Below are 10,834 nucleotides of genomic sequence, written 5' to 3' on the forward strand. Positions count from 1 at the left end.
CAAAATACTTCGTTTCCAAGAATTTGAAATTAATTGTGCAATTGTTTTTTTCTTTAAGGTTTTTAGCCACATATGCTATTATGTTTTTTATACTTTGCCGAGAAAAAAATGAAATTGCATCAAATCCAGCCATTGATTCCTCCCTTAGCAAAGAAAGGCAGTAGGTTTTCACACTGTTGTGCAGTGAGAACTTGCAGCACTTTTTACATGGAAAACTCATGAATGAACAAGCCTTTCAGAGAGATTTAAGTATAATGGGATACAAAAAGGATAAGACAGAGGAAGTAGCAGTCTTGCCAGTGAGAAAAACAGATATTTTCTTTTTCCATACCTGACTTCCTGGCTTCTTGCACCCACAATGCCAGCTTGGAAAAGAGATGAAGCGCTACACAACAATTACTTGCTTTATTCCATCACTGTGCTGTACATAGAAAAAGACTCTTTATTCTTATCAGTGAGCAAAACACCAACCCATCAGTGCATCAGAAGCCATATAAATATTAGCCCATGAGAGAGTAATTAACATTTTAAAGAAATAGAACAAACCCCACAGAACACTTTTCCATAGGTCTTGTAACCTGTGTGCATTGAAGCCAACAACAGCAACAAAAAAGTCCTCCTTTCTAACTTACTGTAAGATTGTTACCTGAAAAGTCAGTGTATGTTGCAGACTCATGCTGCCCTGGTGTGGTTTGCTGCAGCCTTTCAAAGGAAAGGCCAGAGGCTTTGTTTGATTTGGTTATGTTTTAATGAAGGCAAATTGATCTGGTGGGAGGAGCGCTCAGAACAAAGCGGCCTCTGCACCTGCACGCCCAGGGAGATGTGTTTTGCAGAAGTGTGGAGAACCACCTCTGTGTACAAATGCAGCTGCCCAGGACAAGCCAAGAGGAATCAAAGTATATTTGCATCAGGCCACAGTGGCTCAATGCACTGCAAGTCTCCTTGTACTGCCCCAGGGAGCTGCACAACCTCTCTGCCTTCAGTCTGACAGCAGGAAAGTGACAATTTGGTAAGAAGGCTCATGCTTGTAACTCATTTCTGCTTTCACAAGGAAACAGGAGACAGAGTCCAGGCTCAGGCAAGACATCTGTCTGCTGCTGCACCATCTCCACCAAAGGGAGGCTCCCAGAGAGAGCAAAAGTGCAAATACATTTGAGGTTATTTACAGCAGTTTGCCTTTTGCCCTCAATGGCGAGATCTGTTCTCTGGCCCTGGGCAAGTGCTACCAGCAGACAAGGACTGTGAGCCTCTGTCCTGCAGCACGGGCACCACCTCACAACTGAGGTGCCAAGGCAGGGATTGGAATGCTAAATGAGAGAATACACACATGCAAAACAGGAACAGCAATGCCAAGTACAAAACAAGGAAGTCGTTTGCTCTAAAAAAATAATCATGATATGAAATATTGAATCCCTCACCTCCCAAATAACCAGCAAGGATTCCATGCAGAGGGCAATCCTACATTGGATCCTCTTGACTCCATTGGACTGGCAGAAATAAGCCAAGATGTCAGAGTCCTCAAAACATGTTTCTCAATTTGTTGGGATCCAAGGTCATCTATATCCTTGAAAAAAACCTCAGAGCTTCCTGCATAGCTTTATTTTCCAGTTGCCTTTGCAGATTTTTCTTTTAATTCTGAGCTTGCCAAGAATTGTTGTTACACAACTTGAGCACAAAATTAGCAAAGTGATGTTCTGCCAGATCCTTATTACATTGTGTAAACTTGTCATAGGAAATCAAAATAGTCATCACTGGCTCTATCATTGCTGCTGGGTGGGATTTTTAAAGTTATGTGAAAAATATTGTGTTCTACCCTCCAGAGAACATCTTCTAAACCTCAGTACTCACAGCTCACTGAGGGCAGCCCCTCCAGCCCCAGTGGGACCCCAGGAGATGCCTGGCTTCTCCCAGCCTTGCAGAAACAAACCACAGCTGTGAGCTGCAAGTCAGTGTTCACAGTACATAATGCAGATGGCTAAAACCTTCTAGTTGAGAAGCTATTTTTTTTCACTTCTTCATATCAGGATAAATAAGAGTTACTAAAGAGTTATTACATTTTAAAATATTACAAGGGAAAGACACTTCACATAGAGTAAAAACAGTCTTTTACAAAAGCAGTCTTATGAGAAAAGCCATTTGCAATTAGAGAACAAGCTCACAGACTAGCACCACACTTAGCATTAACAGAAATGTTAGGTGGGGATGGGCACAGGTAGACCTGACACCAAAGCCAGGGCTTGAGAACAGCACAGCTGCATCTGTATTGAATGCTTAGATGGGAGGTCATGTAAATCAGTTGCCTGAAACTTAGAGGCCATGGAGCAAAGAGTGCTGTGTGGGCTTACTCACTTTTTGCAAAGCTGCATACAGCTGCTGATGTGCCCCAGCAGGCTGTCAGCTCCTCTGCAAGCTGGCAAGGGGATGAGACCAATGAAGGGTCTGGGCCAGAACAACAAAGTAGGCACTCATGTTGTCACCAAGGCGACTAAAGAAAGGAGTTTTTCACAAGCGTGGCAGCTCACTGCCTGTCACTGAAGGACTGCTCTCCCTTTTATACCTGTTTCTCAAAAATTTTGTCTACAGGGTATCCTCAAAACTACCTCACTCTCTGCCCTAGATGGAGGTTAGCACTTGCATAAGTGCATCTTTCCCTTAAACCATAGGATGTTCAAGGGCATCTTAAACAGTGCGCAGTACCCTAGTGCTTGTGTTCACCTTCTGTCCTGACAGTCTGCTAGAGATAGAAGCACTTAGAAATTCAGTCAGCAATATGGCAAATGATGGCTCATACAAACCAGGCTACCTTCTAGAACTGATTTTCAACAGAAAAGCATCAACACTGAAAGATATTCTCATATCTGCTGTGCTTTACTGAGCCTCAAGTCTCAAGTTCTGGTGCAGTATTCCCTAAAGACCAAAGCAACAACACTGGAATGAAACTGGGAGCAGTCCAAAGAGGTCAGGTTATTGCCCCCAGACTTTGGAAATGTCTATGTACATATTCATGGCCTCAGTTTCATTATTTCTACAAGAACTATTTATCCAGGAGAACAAACACATCTCTCCATCTCTGCTGCAATGTCTGAATAAAAGATCATTTTTCAAACAATGTGAAAATATTACCTCAAAGAAATTCAGTGAGTATTCTGCCTGACACTAGCATTTCTAGCTGGGTTTCACAAGGTCATGTCTCATCTGTTTCATCCTATATCTAATTCCTCATACTCAGAAAAACTATGTTATTCTCCCAAGTCAAAGTCAACCTCTAACTCTCCTCTTAGAGAAGCCTGTGTTCTCACTGCAAACCTCTGCTGAAGAACAAAGAATAGGTCTGCAAAGGGGAAAGAACAGAAGGTAACAGAAAGGAAGGGGGCAAACACCGCAACATTTTCTGAGAGATAAGAAAAACAAATCAAACAGGTCTTCAATTTAAGTGACATCTCTAGCATTTTCCATATTTCTTATGTACAGAGATGGGAAAAGATGTTCATCCTGTCCCATAAAATTTGTGTCTGTGGACTGTCACCACCAACCTTCAGTTCTTCAGAAAATGCTTAGCAAGAGTTTAGTGCACTACATCCCTCATCTCACACTGGTCTTAGCATCAGCTGTCTATGTTCTGACAAAATCTGGAGTTTTAAGAGCATAAAGGGACACTATTCACTAGACATTTTTTCCCCTCAAAATCTTCCTGAAAACAAAGCACAAGAGAAATCTTCCCCCCCTACACAGCTGATGAAAATTTACTATCAGGATGAAGCAGGAGGAAAATACACCTTGCACTTAATTGAATAATTCAGAGTTGTTTTTCCTCCATAAATGCCCCCGATGAGAAGGGATATTAAAAAAAAAAAAAAAAGAGAGACACCTTTAAGTAAGCACAAAGGCTATCTGAATGGCTTCAATGCTGAAATGCTGAGATGTTCTGACACATCCTGTGGCAATAAGAAAAGTGACCCATAGAACATCCTCTACCCTCTGTCTCTCTCTGGGCTGTCTGAGGACAGAGGTGGCAGTGCCACTGGCGTGGCACAGCAGTGGCAGGCAGCCCTGCATGCAGCCAGGCAGCTGCCACCTGTGCTCTGCCTCACCAGGGATCCCATGCCTCTGCCTCCTCCCTGGCTGCCCCTGCAGAGCTGAAGGAGGTGTGGGATTGAAGAGCAGGGTCGAGAGTTGGAGAATCAGCACAGAGAATTCTGTGGAACAGCAGCACCTGTGAAGAAAAACTATTTATGTCCAAGGATTGGACAAGCAGATTCAGGTTTTATGAGGCAGAGTTTGGAATCAGCTTCCCTCTTCAGCTGCTTTGTTGAATGAACAAAATCAGGCATTCCTTCTGTTATGCAGAATTTTCTGCTTACTTGAGTTTAATTAATAATACAGAAGTTTCTGCCCTCTTGCTTGTACCCCATAGTAATGGTTGGCATGGAGCTAAGGATGGAAACCCCAGCTCAGGACCTTCCCTTGTTTTCAGAACAATATTTCATCGCTTCTTTAGGCCACAAGATACCTGGAAATTAACTTAAAGCATCTCACTTTTAGAAGCCACATTGGATTTTATCCCCACTGAGCGCCCAGCAATGCCTCAGGCAGACAGAAGCATGACTACAGGCCTACCCCAGCCCAATTACAGCATAAACACGTTCCCTTGAACCAAAAAAACATCTCTTCTTCCTGGGCCTGAGATGCTTAAAAAGTGGGTTTCATCTATCACACGGTGAAGGACCAAAATTATGGAGAAAGTAAATCCCAGGTTCCATGCTTGTAAGGCACCTTAGCAGCAGCAGAAGGGACTGGAACCAACCAGAAATGCTGCAGACAGGCATCCATCACTCAGTACTCAGCCCCCTCACCTGATCATGAGGGGTGGGTGGAAAGGCAGCCACCCTTTGCACAGTAGCCTGCCTTCCAAACCTGCCTCCAAGGGAGAAGGAAGCACCAGCTGAGTAAGAGTCTGAGCTGGTCTGTGCCAGGAGAGAGTCACTCATCCTCCATAATACTGCCTGCAGTGGAGAGCACCTGCTGCACCAAAGCAAGGAGCCTGCAGCAGCCACCGCTGCGAGGCCACAGAGGGATGAATGCAGGGGAGGGATGGCAACATTTTGGCCACATGTTCTTGTTCTGCTTCATCAGCCTGGCCCTCAGTTCATGTCTGGACCGTGAGCATCACTGCACATGAGCTGCCACCACCACTTTATCCTAAAGCGTCTGTCACATGGCAGTGTGAGACCACAGTCTCCCATTTGCAGTTGCTGCCTAAATTACTTCCATCACTGTTGAAGTCATTCAGCAAATTAACTCTCTTGATACCCACTGGAGCACGGGAGTGAGAGAGGGATGCTGAGGTCTGAGACAGTGAACAAGACCAGATTTGGAATCGCCGAAACATCCCCCAGCAAGATGTGCTGGATGCTGCATCTGTGCTTAGCTCTTCTGTGAGAAATGGCACTTCTGGAGTGCTCACAACAGAGCTGTGAGGCACTTGTACCCCATGGCTTAACAGATATTCTAGATAAAACACAGGATAAAATACCTGCCATTCCACACAACTAACTCAGCTGGACTCAGATGTGGGATCCTGAGTACCTGCAGGCATACCTAAAGTGCAGGAGGCAGCTGACTTCTCCAATGTCATCTGCAACATCTGTCAGCAGCAAGGAAGCTGCATACTGCCTGCCTACAGGCTTTGGATGCTCCCTGGGAACCACCTCTCAGAAGCTGGGACAGCCAGGCTCTGTTCCAGGCCTCTGGAATTACACCTTGCAACTGCAGGGGCCATCTGCTGTGCTGGCTTTTCTTGCATGGGGACAGAAGGCCTAATAATGTGTCTATATAAGGCAACTACTAGAAACTGAAATTTGCCTTTACAGGTTCCACAGACTCATTTCAATTTACTTCCAGACAGTTTGCTGGTAGAGCTCAGCTTCCTGAAAGAGGTAATGTTGCTGAAAACACAGAAGATTGGAAGATAAGATCCTGCCTGACAGAAAAACAAAGGGACAGAAAAACTTCAAAAAAGAACAAAGCAAAGCAAAGCAATAAAGATCCTTGATAAACAGTGATAACTACCATCAAACAAGTCTAATAATTATCAATCAAAGAACATCACCTTGTTTGATTAAAACAGCATCTGAAAGCCGCCTCACTGGGAAAAGGTGGAGGGAACTGGGTGCACCCCTAACCTGAGCTCCTTCCCAGTGCACCCATTCCTAGCTCAGACTGTGTGCAGAAAGTCGTGGTTCTCTGGCTCTGCTGTTTTCTCCAGGGCCAATCCTGGGACAAACTTCCTATCTCTGCAGAATCTGAGCCAGTCAGCCTTGCCCAGGATTACCAGCAGTTTCCATGAGGCACAGAGCTGTGGTTTGTGGCTCTGTACAGTTGTTTCACAGGAAACAGTTGACATGTGCTGTGGGGTTCCCTTTTCTCTTAGATATTTCTCAAATTCATGTAGTTCAGCCCATGAATGGGGCCAGTTTGGCATTCATCAAAGTCCTCTCCACAAGCGCTTTGTCCCCAGCCTGGCACACTTACAGTAAGGCAGCCAGGCACACTACGTTGGTGCTAGATTTCTGTCATACACACAGGGAGAAAAAGAATAAGAATTGTATCTTATCTTATTTAGGACAGTAGCACATTATCACTAAGGACAGGAATGAACAAAGCTTAGGAAGGAAAAAGGATTTTCTTTGCTGCAATGTACATTTCTCACATCATAGAGGCCATGTGCCACGTGAAAGCTCAATCCTGCACATCTGCGATGTGTGAATGACCTTACATCTCCAAAGAGGCTTTTTGGGTGACTTGAATCAATTAAGATATGGAATGGCACAATAACTAGTGAAATTCCTCCAGCTCTACTGAAGGCAAACTTCACCGCTAGGGAGCACCAATAGACAAAGGTTTTTAGAGCTTTTCTGTGTGAAATCAAACCACGACTATAAACTACAAAATGCATTTAACAATGTTACAATAAATATTTTAAATTGCAATTTTTTATAACTACCCACTGAGAAACTAGATGAATCAGAATTAATGGGGTAAGAGATTTTAGTTTATTTGATCACTAGGCAAGTCCTGTAAATGGACACCTACTAAGAGCTCTGCTGATTCATTTCTGCAATTCATGGATAATTTTTTTGAAGTTTCGGTATGATTGGTAACTTTATCATCATAAAAAACCCCATAAATACCAGGCAATGAAGGAATCTTTCTCTACCAGAGATGAACTTTCTAGGTCAAATCCAAAGTACATTGCAGAGCCAAGAGAACAAACAGCTTGTTTTTTCTGTGGCAAATCAAGATCAGAGGTGCCTGTCAGTGTTTGGCAGTGACTCAGAGGCAGATAAAGAAAATTCAGAGCTGTAGCTCAAATCCCAGTTCACACAGCAGAACTGCCTGACCAGAGATGCTTGCTAACAGCTCACCCTCTACACCTTCAGTTCCTTTTCCTCTTCCTGGCACCACAAGCTCTCCTTATCCTCTCTTTCTGTCTGAGTTGGACACAAAACATCAGCGTGGCCGTAAGCACCTGTGCAGAGTGGGGGGGCATTAAGGACCTGTCAGACTGTGCTCTGGCTGCTCTGGCTCTATCTGTATGCTCCATCAGCCAGGTGGCACCAGGGTGTTCGGGGGCCTCACAACAATGAAATGGAGACAAGGGCTCAAGTCAACAGAACTTTTTCTACTAAATGGCTTTGTGGATAGAGATCAAAGCATAAATTAAATCAATCATTAAGGTAATATTTCAAATCTTATCTTCTGTTTCTGACACAAGAAGATGGGATTAGGCTTGATCATTCAGGGACTCAGGAGGCACTCAAGTTGCCAGTCTTCCTAGTCTTCATTCTCCCCAACAACCAGGATGTGCACCGTTTGGGACACAGCCTTGGCATGCCTCAGACCAATTCCCACAAAACAGAGGAGGTTCAAATGGAGGCTATTCTATGGCCACTGCTCAAAGGGAAACTCCTCTGTGTTTGAAGGCATGGACATCCTCTAAACAAACATGCTCATGCCATAGCTGTAAAAAGATGGGTGCTGCAAAGCTCTACAGGCCTGATGCAGTGAATGGTGGCACTCTGAGCACTCTTGTGAAAGCTGTAGTGCTTATTTCATGGAAACTAGCCTGCATTCATCAAGCCTGCCAGGATAGCCCCTCTTCAGTTGGATTAAGGCTCTCTTCATCAGTGGCATGTCATTTCTTACCTTGTCCTTCCCAACAGTCACATCACTGTAGTAAATGTGCTCTAAATATCACAAGAAGGCATAATTGAATTCAGTAGGAAAGCTCCTGCTCACTTGTATATTGCAATGACACTGAAGGTGACATTCATGATCACATACAGAGGGACAGCTTCTGTGCTGTGGCGCTGCTGGGCTGGCCAGGGGTGCCTACCCCAGCTGAGGATGCCTTAGTCCACCCGAGCACTGTGGGTTTGAGGCAAATGGGATTGGAAGAAGAAGTGGGGCAGCTGAGGAGAAATGAAACTGAGAACAGTGGTTGCATACCTGATTTATGCTTGATACACTCTCCAAAGCTGGATAGGAGAAACCATACAGAGGGTGAAAGTCTTGAGGGTTTTTGGGCATTGTATGGACACAGAAAGCAGAAATGAAACAATGCCCTATGTTGGTAGATGGTGCTTCCCTTTTACAAGGGAAGATCATACAATACAAGAACTAATTCTAATTCTTGTTTTAGGATCCTGATTTCTGACCTGCCTTTATAGCCATAGCACCCATGTAAAGGTCTGCTTTCCAAAGTTCTTGTGAGCCACACTCTCAGTGGAACAAACAGATAAAGTTTGGTGTCAGGCAGGAGTGCATGAAAGGAGCCCTGAGCTGTGAGGGGTCCCAAGGTCTCTGTGGCAACTCTGCTGTGATTTGACCAGTGGTATGTCTGAGCAGACCTAAAAATCAAACCATGGCTCTTGTCAGCTGAGGTGCAAATGCTTATCAGGCCTCATGAACACTCTTCAGGGAGATGTTCCTCTGGCTGGTATGTATGTGACCCAGCCGACACATTGCAGGGCACTGCCAGCTACTAGAGAGCTAAAGATCAGCCTCAGCTTTGCACAGAGCCTGTGTCTGACAGGACTGCCTGCCCTGCAAGGTCCCAGAGCCAGCAAACAAACAGGGGGTGAACTGCCAGATGCACATGCAGGCTGCTGACCTCTGCTCATTTGCACTCATGTGCTGAAATAGCCCTGCATGCACCAGCACACCCTGTTTGTAGGGCTGCTGACCATCAGGCACAGCATCTGCTCACAGTTAGCCTTCTTCAAACAAAGCATTATGCAGATCCTACTGCATTTTTCCAAGGATACGGAGTCCCCTTTACTGCAACCACCCCCAGGGGAAGAAGGGCAATGGACTAAGCTCTCTGCCAAAGCTTTCAGTTCTCCTGGACAACTCCAAGTCCCCGTCCCAGCAGCAGCAGGATCTGGTCCTGGAAACAGGCTGTGTTTCTAGAAATCAGCTGCTGCAGGACAGTGCTGTTTGCCCAGCCCCGCTGAACCTGCATTTTGAAAAAGGCCTAGGTGAACAGGAGGCAGCCCTGACCTGGTGCTAATGAACCCAGTCACAACTGCATCGCTATAAAACTGTTTCAAAACCATTCAGCTCAGATGAGATATTTTTGTTTCGCGCTGGTGCAAGTGGGAAATGTTGAACTCTAATGTGCCTGCAGTGATTGACAGGCTCACAAGGGGATCCAAAGATATCTCACTATCTGTCTGAGACAGCCTTTAAAGTCGAGCTTACAGTAGTCAATCCTTCTTTAGAGACTTAATGAGTTTAACAATCATCCCAATAAACTAACACTCACTTTACAAAAATAAACCCAGAGGGCAGGGAGTGAATTCAGGTAGGTTTCAGCCCCCTAAGCAAGCCCCACTGAAGATGAAAGATAGTTTATGGTGTACCTGTTCTGCAGATAAGCAGAAGACTTGAGATAATTCTATAATTACATGTGTGCCCTTCTCTGGAAGCAGTGGCTATTTTCATACCTCAGCCCAATAAAGGAAATGTGAGAGGCATCTGTGCTGTGTTTATAGCTCCGTTAGCCTTTCTTGAACTGTAAATTACTTGGCAGTGGCTGAGACAAAAGGGAAAGGCAGGGCTGGATTGCAAATGAAAAGTTTGAAGTTCACAGCTAATTAAAATCTTTCAGATTTTACTGCCTAAAGTTATAGTTCCTTTGAAAATTTACTCCATAATTATAAAGCTCATTAGAAGAAATCAGCACATTTAGTATATGTTTAGTTGTAGAACAGACTACTGTAAAACACACTTTTGCATATATTTTCTTTATTACCTGTGAAAAACGCCAATCACTTGTTTTCAAAATTTGAAAAGTTTAATAGTAATAAAAATGGTTATAAAAATAGTAATACAATCAGAGTAATAATAATTTGGACAATCAAGATTTAAGACAATATGAGACAATAAAGACAAAGAGTTACGGACGTCCGGGTACCTTTTTCCAGGCAGCACGGGCCCAGGAAAAAGGACACCCCTCTAACAAAAGGAGTAATCTTTAGGAGCAATAGCCTGTTGCATATTCATACACTTCATACATGATGCATAAATTGCATTCAAACACACGATCTTGTCTGGTCAGTGTCAACTTTTTCACCTAATCCCCACAGCGCCAAAGAGGCTGGACGGAGCCCATCTCTTCTTGTTAGGAAAGCAATAAATACTTCTCTTCTGAAAGATTTAGGTGTCCTGTGGCTGTTATCTCGCTGCGAGTCCTCTCTTTTAAACAAAGCATCTTATATAGCATAGTCTCTATTTTAGCAATTTTTTATAACCTAAAACTATACAGTACTTA

The 10,834-nt window shown here is 44.2% G+C and overlaps 1 protein-coding gene across 1 annotated transcript in view; it reads right to left on the minus strand.

Moving 5' to 3' along the window:
• C6 (complement C6) overlaps positions 1–424 on the minus strand; it is a 22,336-nt gene extending 21,912 nt beyond the window's left edge. The window contains exon 1 of the mRNA XM_005426093.2: positions 332–424. The gene's annotated coding sequence lies outside the window, so the exon portion shown is untranslated. The remainder of the gene's footprint in view (positions 1–331) is intronic.
• Between the last annotated feature and the right edge of the window lie 10,410 nt (positions 425–10,834).

Source organism: Geospiza fortis, unplaced genomic scaffold (assembly GCF_000277835.1).
Source record: "Geospiza fortis unplaced genomic scaffold, GeoFor_1.0 scaffold163, whole genome shotgun sequence".
NCBI lineage: Eukaryota > Metazoa > Chordata > Aves > Passeriformes > Thraupidae > Geospiza > Geospiza fortis.